At 42.0% G+C, this 13,268-nt stretch overlaps 1 protein-coding gene across 9 annotated transcripts in view; it reads left to right on the forward strand.

Annotated features, from left to right (window-relative positions):
• LOC117521144 (adhesion G protein-coupled receptor L2-like) overlaps window positions 1–13,268 on the forward strand; it is a 186,710-nt gene that overhangs the window by 53,475 nt on the left and 119,967 nt on the right. The gene's annotated exons all lie outside the window — the stretch shown is intronic.

Raw genomic sequence — 13,268 nt, forward strand, 5'->3', positions numbered from 1 at the left:
TTCTCTTTGGTTTATCCAAAGAAGATGATGCTTTTAATTACTTTTGGTTGTCAAGTAAGTGTGTTATTATGACTTAATTAACACACGTACTACTAATTTTGACAGCCTCAGAGCAAAAAAATTCACAGGCAGCGTTAGTGATCTTTAGCTCCCCCTGGGGGGGGCACTCAAACTCCAGGTTGGGAACCAGGGCCGTAACCCTCTGAAGTGTTGGGATATCTTCTGGATTTTACCATATTTATTAGGGAGGTATTGGTCTGAGTGAATGTGAGGCATCATCGTAAAGCCCTTTGCGTTTCTGATTCTATGGTATAGTATAATGGCCATGTATTGCATCTCAAAATGTTCACGACACTCTCAGCTTTCAGAATATGTGTCCTATGTTTGCCAAAAAGATGGTATGTAGAAATATGTTTGCTCTAAACCTGAAGAAAATGAAATGCATTTTTAGAAATTTCTTCAAAGCTTTAATGAAAACACCCTTTTATTCATGTGGACAAACAGTTTTGGTGGTAGAAATGGATTTAACAAAGTCATTGGCTCACAAAAGTAGTGTAATATTTGAAGGAAATTTTATATCAATGTAAGTAAATGAAAAACGAAGTCACTCACCATTTCCAGTTACATGATTTTTGTCTTCATTCACAGAAATATCCATAAATATTCATCAATGGATACAAAGTGTAAAAAGTGGAATGCAGATTTTCCCCCTTTTTGTTGGTTGGGTGCGGGGGTGGGGTGTGTGTGTGTGTGTGTGTGTGTGTGAATGTGTAGATTCTGGAAAAAGTAAGTAGTCTATCCACAATTTTTTATCACTGTGTTTCTTCTGAAGGATGAGGTAAAAACTAAAAAGTGTTTTCAGGCTGACAGGACCTTTTTTCATTTCTGAGGGTTTAGTGGCAGTATGAGTTCATCTGACTCCTGAACAGAGCGACAGTGCACTCTGGATGAACCTCTTGAAGCAGCAAGTAGAGAGACACAGATCCATGTGACCTTCTCCTGGCTCTGGGATTGGCTATGAGACAAAGATCATCTAAAACAGGGATTGAAACTAGAGGTGACACACTGTAGTTTCAGGAAGTGGTCAAATGAAGTCTCTGTGAGATTCTGTCACTGATTTATTAACAGAAACATAAGTTGGATGTGCCCTCATGTCCATAGGCCTCAGAGGGTTAAAGCACAAGTTCAGTTTGTGACATCCTATATCACCATTGGCTATTGTGTGAGTGCATCTTCAGTACAGAGTTCTCGGCTCAGGTCTTGGAGCACTGGTACACTCTAAAAACCACCTTGAAGACTGGATTGCAGTCACCCAGGTAGGCAAGTGCTCCATTCCCATATCTAGAAAGTAGGCATCTAATGTAGCGCCACATGATCAAAATATCAAAACTGATGTTCCCTAATAGAGCTCTAAAATGGCATATGCATATCATGTATTGTGGCCAAACAGAATCAATCCTTAGTAAAAGGCACATGGCAGCACGCCTGGACTTGGCCAAAAGGAAATAGATTCAGGTGGACCAGCAAATTTTGTCCATTATAATCAAAATCTGCTATATGTATAAAATGGACAAAATTTGTTACATGTATAAAACTGAGAAAATCCGTTTTATGCATGTAACAGATTAGTTACAGTCAGGAGGTGCAGAATGATCTACGGGGAATCACCAGCACCAATTAGGCTTACATATTTCCTTGATTAAAAGCCTGAACTTGAATAGACACCTGCCTCATTTAATGACCGGGTCAAAATTTCATCGGGAAAAAACAAATTCCTGCCTTAAATAAGCGCATTAAAAAGATTACATTTAATTCAGTCACTCTTTTTTCTAAGTCCACTGCAGAGTGGTACCTTAAAATCCTAAAGCCTGATTTATGCTTCTACAATGCTGTAACTCCGTGGCCATGCAATGACGTTGACGTGCACGTGACCCTTTTAAAGTTCTCCGTTGCATCTTTATGCAATTTGCTGCAGAAACAGCAGCTTTTTCTGGATGAATTTGTCCCTCAATGAGCTCCACTTCTTTATACAACCATCAACCTCCAAACCAACGATATGGTATGTGGAATTCGCTCCATGAATTGCGGGTGTTTTGAGTATCTTTTTCCGATTCCGTTTTGTAAAGTTGTTCATATTTGCAGACTTTTCTGCCAAACGTATTTGATCCATGATACACTCAACAAAAATATAAACGCAACACTTTTGGTTTTGCTCCCATTTTGTATGAGATGAACTCAAAGATCTAAAACTTTTTCCACATACACAAAATCACCATTTCCCTCAAATATTGTTCACAAACCAGTCTAAATCTGTGATAGTGAGCACTTCTCCTTTGCTGAGATAATCCATCCCACCTCACAGGTGTGCCATATCAAGATGCTGATTAGACACCATGATTAGTGCACAGGTGTGCCTTAGACTGTCCACAATAAAAGGCCACTCTGAAAGGTGCAGTTTTATCACACAGCACAATGCCACAGATGTCGCAAGATTTGAGGGAGCGTGCAGTTGGCATGCTGACAGCAGGAATGTCAACCAGAGCTGTTGCTCGTGTATTGAATGTTCATTTCTCTACCATAAGCTGCCTCCAAAGGCGTTTCAGAGAATTTGGCAGTACATCCAACCAGCCTCACAACCGCCGACCACGTGTAACCACACCAGCCCAGGACCTCCACATCCAGCATGTTCACCTCCAAGATCGTCTGAGACCAGCCACTCGGACAGCTGCTGAAACAATCGGTTTGCATAACCAAAGAATTTCTGCACAAACTGTCATAAACCGTCTCAGGGAAGCTCATCTGCATGCTCGTCGTCCTCATCGGGGTCTCGACCTGACTCTAGTTCGTCGTCGTAATCGACTTGAGTGGGCAAATGCTCACATTCACTGGCATTTGGCACGTTGGAGAGGTGTTCTCTTCACGGATGAATCCCAGTTCACACTGTCCAGGGCAGATGGCAGACAGCATGTGTGGCGTCGTGTGGGTGAGCGGTTTTCTGATGTCAGTGTTGTGGATGGAGTGGCCCATGGTGGCGGTGGGGTTATGGTATGGGCAGGCGTCTGTTATGGACGAAGAACACAGGTGCATTTTATTGATGGCATTTTGAATGCACAGAGATACCGTGACAAGATCCTGAGGCCCATTGTTGTGCCATACATCCAAGAACATCACCTCATGTTGCAGCAGGATAACGCACGGCCCCATGTTGCAAGGATCTGTACACAATTCTTGGAAGCTGAAAATGTCCCAGTTCTTGCATGGCCGGCATACTCACCGGACATGTCACCCATTGAGCATGTTTGGGATGCTCTGGACCGGCGTATATGACAGCGTGTACCAGTTCCTGCCAATATCCAGCAACTTCGCACAGCCATTGAAGAGGAGTGGACCAACATTCCACAGGCCACTTGACAACCTGATCAACTCTATGCGAAGGAGATGTGTTGCACTGCATGAGGCAAATGGTGGTCACACCAGATACTGACTGGTATCCCCCCCCCAATAAAACAAAACTGCACCTTTCAGAGTGGCCTTTTATTGTGGACAGCTGGTCTCAGACGATCTTGGAGGTGAACATGCTGGATGTGGAGGTCCTGGGCTGGTGTGGTTACACGTGGTCTGCGGTTGTGAGGCTGGTTGGATGTACTGCCAAATTCTCTGAAATGCCTTTGGAGACGGCTTATGGTAGAGAAATGAACATTCAATACACGAGCAACAGCTCTGGTTGACATTCCTGCTGTCAGCATGCCAGTTGCACGCTCCCTCAAATCTTGCAACATCTGTGGCATTGTGCTGTGTGATAAAACTGCACCTTTCAGAGTGGCCTTTTATTGTGGACAGTCTAAGGCACACCTGTGCACTAATCATGGTGTCTAATCAGCATCTTGATATGGCACACCTGTGAGGTGGGATGGATTATCTCAGCAAAGGAGAAGTGCTCACTATCACAGATTTAGACTGGTTTGTGAACAATATTTGAGGGAAATGGTGATATTGTGTATGTGGAAAAAGTTTTAGATCTTTGAGTTCATCTCATACAAAATGGGTGCAAAACCAAAAGTGTTGTGTTTATATTTTTGTTGAGTGTAGAAATGTAATTGGTGGGTGCACTGAAAAAACTATTCAAATATGACGGGAGAGGAAGGAGTGAAAACATCAAAGTGACAAATCACAGCCCCGCAGAGGACCCTGAACAAAAGTGGTTTGGTTCACCACACCCAGGTATATGTGTGAAACTTAACACCATATTACAGTGCAGGCAAGAACCAGCATTTTGTTGATAATCACCAGCCTCGAATAAAAGCCTGCATTGTTTAGGTGCACGGTTAGAAAAAAATCAAGGAAATACGGTACCCACTTTCCTCGAATTGGCAAACGTCAGTGATGAACTTCATTTCGTACTTCTTTTATTGGGCAGGTCCAGACTGCTTTGTCCGGTACATGCAAATGTTTTTAATGGGAATTCATTGAGATGGGACGGGAGATTTTGTCTGATGTGAATGAAAATCCGTTATACAAAATCTGTTATATACAGTGTTTATTACATGGAAAACTATCCAAAAACATTGTGACTTTTGCTTTTGTCCTGTGAGTACGAGTATCCAGTTTGTACGATTACAGTTTAGACAAGTTTTACTGTACTTTTCCTAGGTTTTTAGTTTTAATAACTTTGCAAACAATTTGTCATTTATTCCAGACTGTCCCCATCAGTTCCCAATGCTTTTTGTTTTTGAAAATTGGTTAATCTATCAATCAATCAATTTTATTTATATAGCGCCAAATCACAACAAACAGTTGCCCCAAGGCGCTTTATATTGTAAGGCAAGGCCATACAATAATTACGTAAAAACCCCAACGGTCAAAACGACCCCCTGTGAGCAAGCACTTGGCGACAGTGGGAAGGAAAAACTCCCTTTTAACAGGAAGAAACCTCCAGCAGAGCCAGGCTCAGGGAGGGGCAGTCTTCTGCTGGGACTGGTTGGGGCTGAGGGAGAGAACCAGGAAAAAGACATGCTGTGGAGGGGAGCAGAGATCGATCACTAATGATTAAATGCAGAGTGGTGCATACAGAGCAAAAAGAGAAAGAAACACTCAGTGCATCATGGGAACCCCCCAGCAGTCTAAGTCTATAGCAGCATAACTAAGGGCTGGTTCAGGGTCACCTGATCCAGCCCTAACTATAAGCTTTAGCAAAAAGGAAAGTTTTAAGCCTAATCTTAAAAGTAGAGAGGGTGTCTGTCTCCCTGATCTGAATTGGGAGCTGGTTCCACAGGAGAGGAGCCTGAAAGCTGAAGGCTCTGCCTCCCATTCTACTCTTACAAACCCTAGGAACTACAAGTAAGCCTGCAGTCTGAGAGCGAAGCGCTCTATTGGGGTGATATGGTACTATGAGGTCCCTAAGATAAGATGGGACCTGATTATTCAAAACCTTATAAGTAAGAAGAAGAATTTTAAATTGTATTCTAGAATTAACAGGAAGCCAATGAAGAGAGGCCAATATGGGTGAGATATGCTCTCTCCTTCTAGTCCCCGTTAGTACTCTAGCTGCAGCATTTTGAATTAACTGAAGGCTTTTCAGGGAACTTTTAGGACAACCTGATAATAATGAATTACAATAGTCCAGCCTAGAGGAAATAAATGCATGAATTAGTTTTTCAGCATCACTCTGAGACAAGACCTTTCTAATTTTAGAGATATTGCGTAAATGCAAAAAAGCAGTCCTACATATTTGTTTAATATGCGCTTTGAATGACATATCCTGATCAAAAATGACTCCAAGATTTCTCACAGTATTACTAGAGGTCAGGGTAATGCCATCCAGAGTAAGGATCTGGTTAGACACCATGTTTCTAAGATTTGTGGGGCCAAGTACAATAACTTCAGTTTTATCTGAGTTTAAAAGCAGGAAATTAGAGGTCATCCATGTCTTTATGTCTGTAAGACAATCCTGCAGTTTAGCTAATTGGTGTGTGTCCTCTGGCTTCATGGATAGATAAAGCTGGGTATCATCTGCGTAACAATGAAAATTTAAGGAATGCTGTCTAATAATACTGCCTAAGGGAAGCATGTATAAAGTGAATAAAATTGGTCCTAGCACAGAACCTTGTGTGACTCCATAATTAACCTTAGTCTGTGAAGAAGATTCCCTATTTACATGAACAAATTGTAATCTATTAGATAAATATGATTCAAACCACCGCAGCGCAGTGCCTTTAATACCTATGGCATGTTCTAATCTCTGTAATAAAATTTTATGGTCAACAGTATCAAAAGCAGCACTGAGGTCTAACAGAACAAGCACAGAGATGAGTCCACTGTCTGAGGCCATAAGAAGATCATTTGTAACCTTCACTAATGCTGTTTTTGTACTATGATGAATTCTAAAACCTGACTGAAACTCTTCAAATAGACCATTCCTCTGCAGATGATCAGTTAGCTGTTTTACAACTACCCTTTCAAGAATTTTTGAGAGAAAAGGAAGGTTGGAGATTGGCCTATAATTAGCTAAGATAGCTGGGTCAAGTGATGGCTTTTTAAGTAATGGTTTAATTACTGCCACCTTAAAAGCCTGTGGTACATAGCCAACTAATAAAGACAGATTGATCATATTTAAGATCGAAGCATTAAATAATGGTAGGGCTTCCTTGAGCAGCCTGGTAGGAATGGGGTCTAATAGACATGTTGATGGTTTGGATGAAGTAACTAATGAAAATAAGACAGAACAATCTGAGAGAAAGAGTCTAACCAAATACCGGCATCACTGAAAGCAGCCAAAGATAACGATACGTCTTTGGGATGGTTATGAGTAATTTTTTCTCTAATAGTTAAAATTTTATTAGCAAAGAAAGTCATGAAGTCATTACTAGTTAAAGTTAAAGGAATACTCGGCTCAATAGAGCTCTGACTCTTTGTCAGCCTGGCTACAGTGCTGAAAAGAAACCTGGGGTTGTTCTTATTTTCTTCAATTAGTGATGAGTAGTAAGATGTCCTAGCTTTACGGAGGGCTTTTTTATAGAGCAACAGACTCTTTTTCCAGGCTAAGTGAAGATCTTCTAAATTAGTGAGACGCCATTTCCTCTCCAACTTACGGGTTATCTGCTTTAAGCTGCGAGTTTGTGAGTTATACCACGGAGTCAGGCACTTCTGATTTAAAGCTCTCTTTTTCAGAGGAGCTACAGCATCCAAAGTTGTCTTCAATGAGGATGTAAAACTATTGACGAGATACTCTATCTCACTTACAGAGTTTAGGTAGCTACTCTGCACTGTGTTGGTATATGGCATTAGAGAACATAAAGAAGGAATCATATCCTTAAACCTAGTTACAGCGCTTTCTGAAAGACTTCTAGTGTAATGAAACTTATTCCCCACTGCTGGGTAGTCCATCAAAGTAAATGTAAATGTTATTAAGAAATGATCAGACAGAAGGGAGTTTTCAGGGAATACTGTTAAGTCTTCAATTTCCATACCATAAGTCAGAACAAAATCTAAGATATGATTAAAGTGGTGGGTGGACTCATTTACATTTTGAGCAAAGCCAATTGAGTCTAATAATAGATTAAATGCAGTGTTGAGGCTGTCATTCTCAGCATCTGTGTGGATGTTAAAATCGCCCACTATAATTATCTTATCTGAGCTAAGCACTAAGTCAGACAAAAAGGTCTGAAAATTCACAGAGAAACTCACAGTAACGACCAGGAGGACGAGAGATAACAAATAAAACTGGTTTTTGGGACTTCCAATTTGGATGGACAAGACTAAGAGTCAAGCTTTCAAATGAATTAAAGCTCTGTGTGGGTTTTTGATTAATTAATAAGCTGGAATGGAAGATTGCTGCTAATCCTCCGCCTCGGCCCATGCTACGAGCGTTCTGGCAGTTAGTGTGACTCGGGGGTGTTTACTCATTTAAACTAACATAGTCATCCTGCTGTAACCAGGTTTCTGTAAGGCAGAATAAATCAATATGTTGATCAATTATTATATCATTTACTAACAGGGACTTAGAAGAGAGAGACCTAATGTTTAATAGACCACATTTAACTGTTTTAGTCTGTGGTGCAGTTGAAGGTGCTATATTATTTTTTCTTTTTGAATTTTTATGCTTAAATAGATTTTTGCTGGTTATTGGTGGTCTGGGAGCAGGCACCGTCTCTACGGGGATGGGGTAATGAGGGGATGGCAGGGGGAGAGAAGCTGCAGAGAGGTGTGTAAGACTACAACTCTGCTTCCTGGTCCCAACCCTGGATAGTCACGGTTTGGAGGATTTAAGAAAATTGATTTCTAGAAATGAGAGCTGCTCCATCCAAAGTGGGATGCATGCCGTCTCTCCTAGCAAGACCAGGTTTTCCCCAGAAGCTTTGCCAATTATCTATGAAGCCCACCTCATTTTTTGGACACCACTCAGACAGCCAGCAATTCAAGGAGAACATGCGGCTAAACATGTCACTCCCGGTCCGATTGGGGAGGGGCCCAGAGAAAACTACAGAGTCCGACATTGTTTTTGCAAAGTTACACACCGATTCAATGTTAATTTTAGTGACCTCCGATTGGCGTAACCGGGTGTCATTACTGCCGACGTGAATTACAATCTTACCAAATTTACGCTTAGCCTTAGCCAGCAGTTTCAAATTTCCTTCAATGTCGCCTGCTCTGGCCCCCGGAAGACAATTGACTATAGTTGCTGGTGTCGCTAACTTCACATTTCTCAAAACAGAGTCGCCAATAACCAGAGTTTGATCCTCGGCGGGTGTGTCGCCGAGTGGGGAAAAACGGTTAGAAATGTGAACGGGTTGGCGGTGTACATGGGGCTTCTGTTTAGAGCTACGCTTCCTCCTCACAGTCACCCAGTCGGCCTGCTTTCCCGGCTGCTCGGGATCTGCCAGAGGGAAACTAACGGCGGCTAAGCTACCTTGGTCCGCACCGACTACAGGGGCCTGGCTAGCTGTAGAATTTTCCACGGTGCGGAGCCGAGTCTCCAATTCGCCCAGCCTGGCCTCCAAAGCTACGAATAAGCTACACTTATTACAAGTACCATTACTGCTAAAGGAGGCCGAGGAATAACTAAACATTTCACAGCCAGAGCAGAAAAGTGCGGGAGAGACAGGAGAAGCTGCCATGCTAAACCGGCTAAGAGCTAGTAGCTGCGCTAAGCTAGCGGATTCCTAAAAACACACAAAGTGAATAATGTGTAAATAATTTAGAGGTGATTCAGCAGAGGGAGTGCTTTAGTTAAGGCACGTGAAGATTATACTGTGAAACAAATCGTTATCTAGTTAACTAGATCAATCTAACTGCGCAGATTAAACAGCTAACAGATACAGAAAAACACTGCTGTGCTCCGGAACAGGAAGGGATACAAGTTAGTAGTAATATACCATGTCTTGCAATGTTAATAACTCCAAAATGTATTTTTTTTCTCTCTTATGGCTATATTCCAAAAGTCCAGAGTTTGTCATTTTAATACTTTTTTGACATTTCCTGAGCTGATGGAGACACGTTTCATTTTACTTTCCTGAAATTTGAGTTTCTCGTGAACTTGGACGACCTCCACTTGCTTCATCACAAATGACAGCTGGGCACAAGACAAGACAAAGCCAGCATGATTGGCAGAACTTGAGCGCTGGTGTGTTCATTTGTGTTTTTAAGCAAATGAGCAGGAAATGATGTGCACTCTGGCTTTCGTTTTTATTTCCTCATCAGTTTAGCGAACACATTTTGTGACCAAGCACCAGATGCCTCAGTAGTAACCAGACTCAGGCCAAACAAGCTTATTTCAACCTACATGTAACTTCAACTGCACCTGCTCTTCATTTCTGTCATGCATAAGATTATTCCCTGCAACAATCCCAGACATGTCCAGCAGATGGCAGGCAGGTCTATGCTGTTTTATAGAGGTACGTCTCTGGTTCCTCTGTGTCGGAGTTTGAGAGAAAGGAAGAACATTATGGAGTCATGACGTTGTTGGACAGAGATTTTTGGCAATGCAGATGTCTTTGCTGGAGTCTTTCCAAGTCTTTAGGGTTCTGGTGCTTCCTGTCTTACTGTGTGGTTGTGAGACTTGGACACAATCAGTGACCCAATGTGACGACTGGATGTCTGTAGTATCACGTGTCTTCAGAGGACCCTTGGGTACCACTAGAATGACCTTCTGTCAAACGAGCAGTTCCTCCCGGAGTCTGCGATGAGTAGTATCTCTTGCATCGTGAGGGTATGTCAGCTCAGACATTTTGACCATGTGGTGTGTTTCTGTGGATGTGATCCAGCACCTACTTGCCTCAGTATTGAGGAACCCAATGGCTCGAGAAGGCCAAGGAGACAACCACACTTCACCTGGCTGCGGTAGCTAGATGGTTACTTTTGAGACATGGGGTTACAGGGACAGTATGGTGGGCAAGTGGTTAGTGCATTAGCTTCCTAATCAGAAGGTTCCTGGTTCAAAACCACCCGTGCCCATTATCCATTATAGTGTGTGGAGTTGAGACAGGAAGGGCATCTAGCCCAAAACCAACATGTAGTGCAGCAAATAACTGAAACAATACTTCACATGGTGATACAAGCACGAAATCCAGCACAAATTCTCCTTAGACATTGCTGTTTTGAAAAAACCGATGGGCCACTTGAATAGGCGGCCACATAGGGGTCAATTGAAGAATTACACAGGGGTTAAAATATAAATATGCTCCAATCATATTGAAAACTATACCACATTATTTGTCTGATCATAAAGATTCCAAAAAGGTATAGTTTGGACTATCTGTGACTGAATGTTATAGAGTTATGGGGTAAAAACCTTAAGAATGGTGCCAAAGGTCAATTTCAGTTTGTACAGGGGTCAAAAGTTGAAGTTGCTCCAATTTTAGTAAAAAAAAAATGGTGCAAATTGTTGATTGAGCTACTTGGATTAATAAATGGAATAGTTTTGACTGTGTTGAGTAAAGGTCAGATAATGTTGACGTCCATTGAATTCTATGACATGTGACATATGTTACCCCGTAACGTGATAACTAAGCATGATACATGGTGCACACTATTCCTTTTTGAAACCCCATTAACTCAACCAATAATTTTGATCACCTTTGAACAAAATTGAAGCAACTCTAACTTTTGACCCCTGTACAAACTGAAACTGCACTGTCACCATTCTTGTTGTTTTTACCCCATAACGCTATAGAATTCAGTCATAGATAGTCCAAACTATACTTTTTTGGAATCTTTACAATCAGACAAATAATGTGGTATAATTTTCAATATGACTGGAGCATTTTTATATTTTGACCCCTACATGGCCGCCTATTGAAAATTCAAGTGGCCCGTCAAAAGAATAATATCTAAAGTGTACTTTGGCAAATTTAGTGCTTGTATCAACATTTGAAGGATTCCTCTGTAAATGTTCTGTTACCTGCTGCACTAATGGAACCCATATTATCAGATCTGCTGTGGGTACCCCGCCAAAAGAACTTACTATCTTGATTAGGACCTCTGGGTTTGCCCCTTTTTGAGCACATCATATCTGCTCCAGGTCAGTTATGTAAAAAATTTTTAATAGTTAGATTTTTTTTATTAATACTTCTGCCAATCAACCCACCCAATAATCAGACGTGGGTGAAAACATCCACTCCACGGTGGATTAACACCCTGCCCGTGCAGCCACCTACACGCTGGACAATAAATCGCAACACCTCGCACCTTTTAATTTTTAATTCCTTTCACTGGCGAGATTACGTAGGTGGTATTTTGAAATTGAGAAAACTGGGGCACAGATTAATTTTTGACAGACAGGAGTTGACATGCAAGTGCCGGCGCTCTTCACACCAGCTGCGGCGTGGTTGCTGCTATTTGAGTGGTAATCAGCGTCGCTCGCGCCAAGTGCAAGTCACACAAGCATCCTCTTAAATCCCGATCTGGAACATTGGGTTTGCTTTGTTCCAGCACTTGTGTTGCATTGAAGTGGCGTTGCTGCGGGTAGTGAGCGAGGCCCATCATTGTGCCTTTTGTGCTGGTTACCCTCTGCTGTCAAATGGCTGCTGCTAACCCCCCTCAGAGGTGTATGTAATTTTAAAAAGACCCTGGATGAACTTTTCATAAATAGTAACCAGCACGGTTGATGTTCCAATGCACTTATCTGTCCTAACCTGCCGAACATCATCGCCCACCATCTCGGTTATTCCTGCTTTCTCTATTTACTCCCATGAGATGCTGTGCTGCAGAACAGCTCAGGAATATCTCATCGGTGCCTCCTGTCTTTCTAAATTTACAGCTCAGTCCCAGTGTTCTCATAGAGTAGCGTGCCGCTGACAGTGTCCATGACCCTCGCTTCAACTGCAACACGACCAGGGATTTGTCGACTCTGTCAGAACTTTTCCAGAGTCCCGCTTCGAATTCATCTCCGTCAAAAATTCCCTAAGGGGGAAGACTGCGCACCACGAGCCTGTAACCAGAAGTACTTTAAAAATCCGGCATCAAAATAAATGGGGCTTCTGATCGCAATTAAGGTGGATGTGAAAACCGCCAATGCTTGAGCCGTCACAAGCCTCGATCAGTCTAATTTGTTTCTGCAGTCTGCACAGACTCTGAGAAGATTTTAAATGCATGACGCATAGATACAACGGTACCGCCAATACAAAAGGCAATTGCACCACACGCTCAGATAAACATATTAAACACAACTGTGGAGATGGAAACAGTGGGACGTCTGATGCCAAGTGTCGGTTCTATTCAAGAAGTGCTCACCAGAAACCCATTTTTCACAACATCAGCAAGTAGACGGGAATCAAACAGTTTCATTATCAGCTTCTACATCGAAGTCTTTTGTTGAATGAAATGTCTGGTTGTTAACAGAAGGAACAAAAAGACGTGTGGATGGGCGATGTTTGTCGGAGTCTCACCCGACTTATTGCCGACGCTTCTTTGCTTTTTTTTTTCTGCTGGAGTTTTTTTTTTCCCACTCTATTCTCACATAAGAGCAAATAATTTAAATGAGCTTGTTTTGCTGACTTGCATTGCCTCTTTTTAATGGCCACCTACTCACCGACCCAGTAACACTAACAGAACAAATGTTCTACCTGATTGGAGCAGCAGACAGGACTGAAATAGCAAACTGAGCGATGTGCAGCAGAGACTGCAGGGATATATATATATATATATTTTTTTTTTTCATCAGTGGGTTAAAACCGAAGGAAAGTGTCAACTGGTTCGGGGCTATTTTCTTGTCTGAATTTATTACTCACATGTGAATAATCATTAGGATTAGGTCAATCAGCGTGCTTACACAA

This window comes from Thalassophryne amazonica, chromosome 12 (assembly GCF_902500255.1).
Source record: "Thalassophryne amazonica chromosome 12, fThaAma1.1, whole genome shotgun sequence".
Taxonomy (NCBI): domain Eukaryota; kingdom Metazoa; phylum Chordata; class Actinopteri; order Batrachoidiformes; family Batrachoididae; genus Thalassophryne; species Thalassophryne amazonica.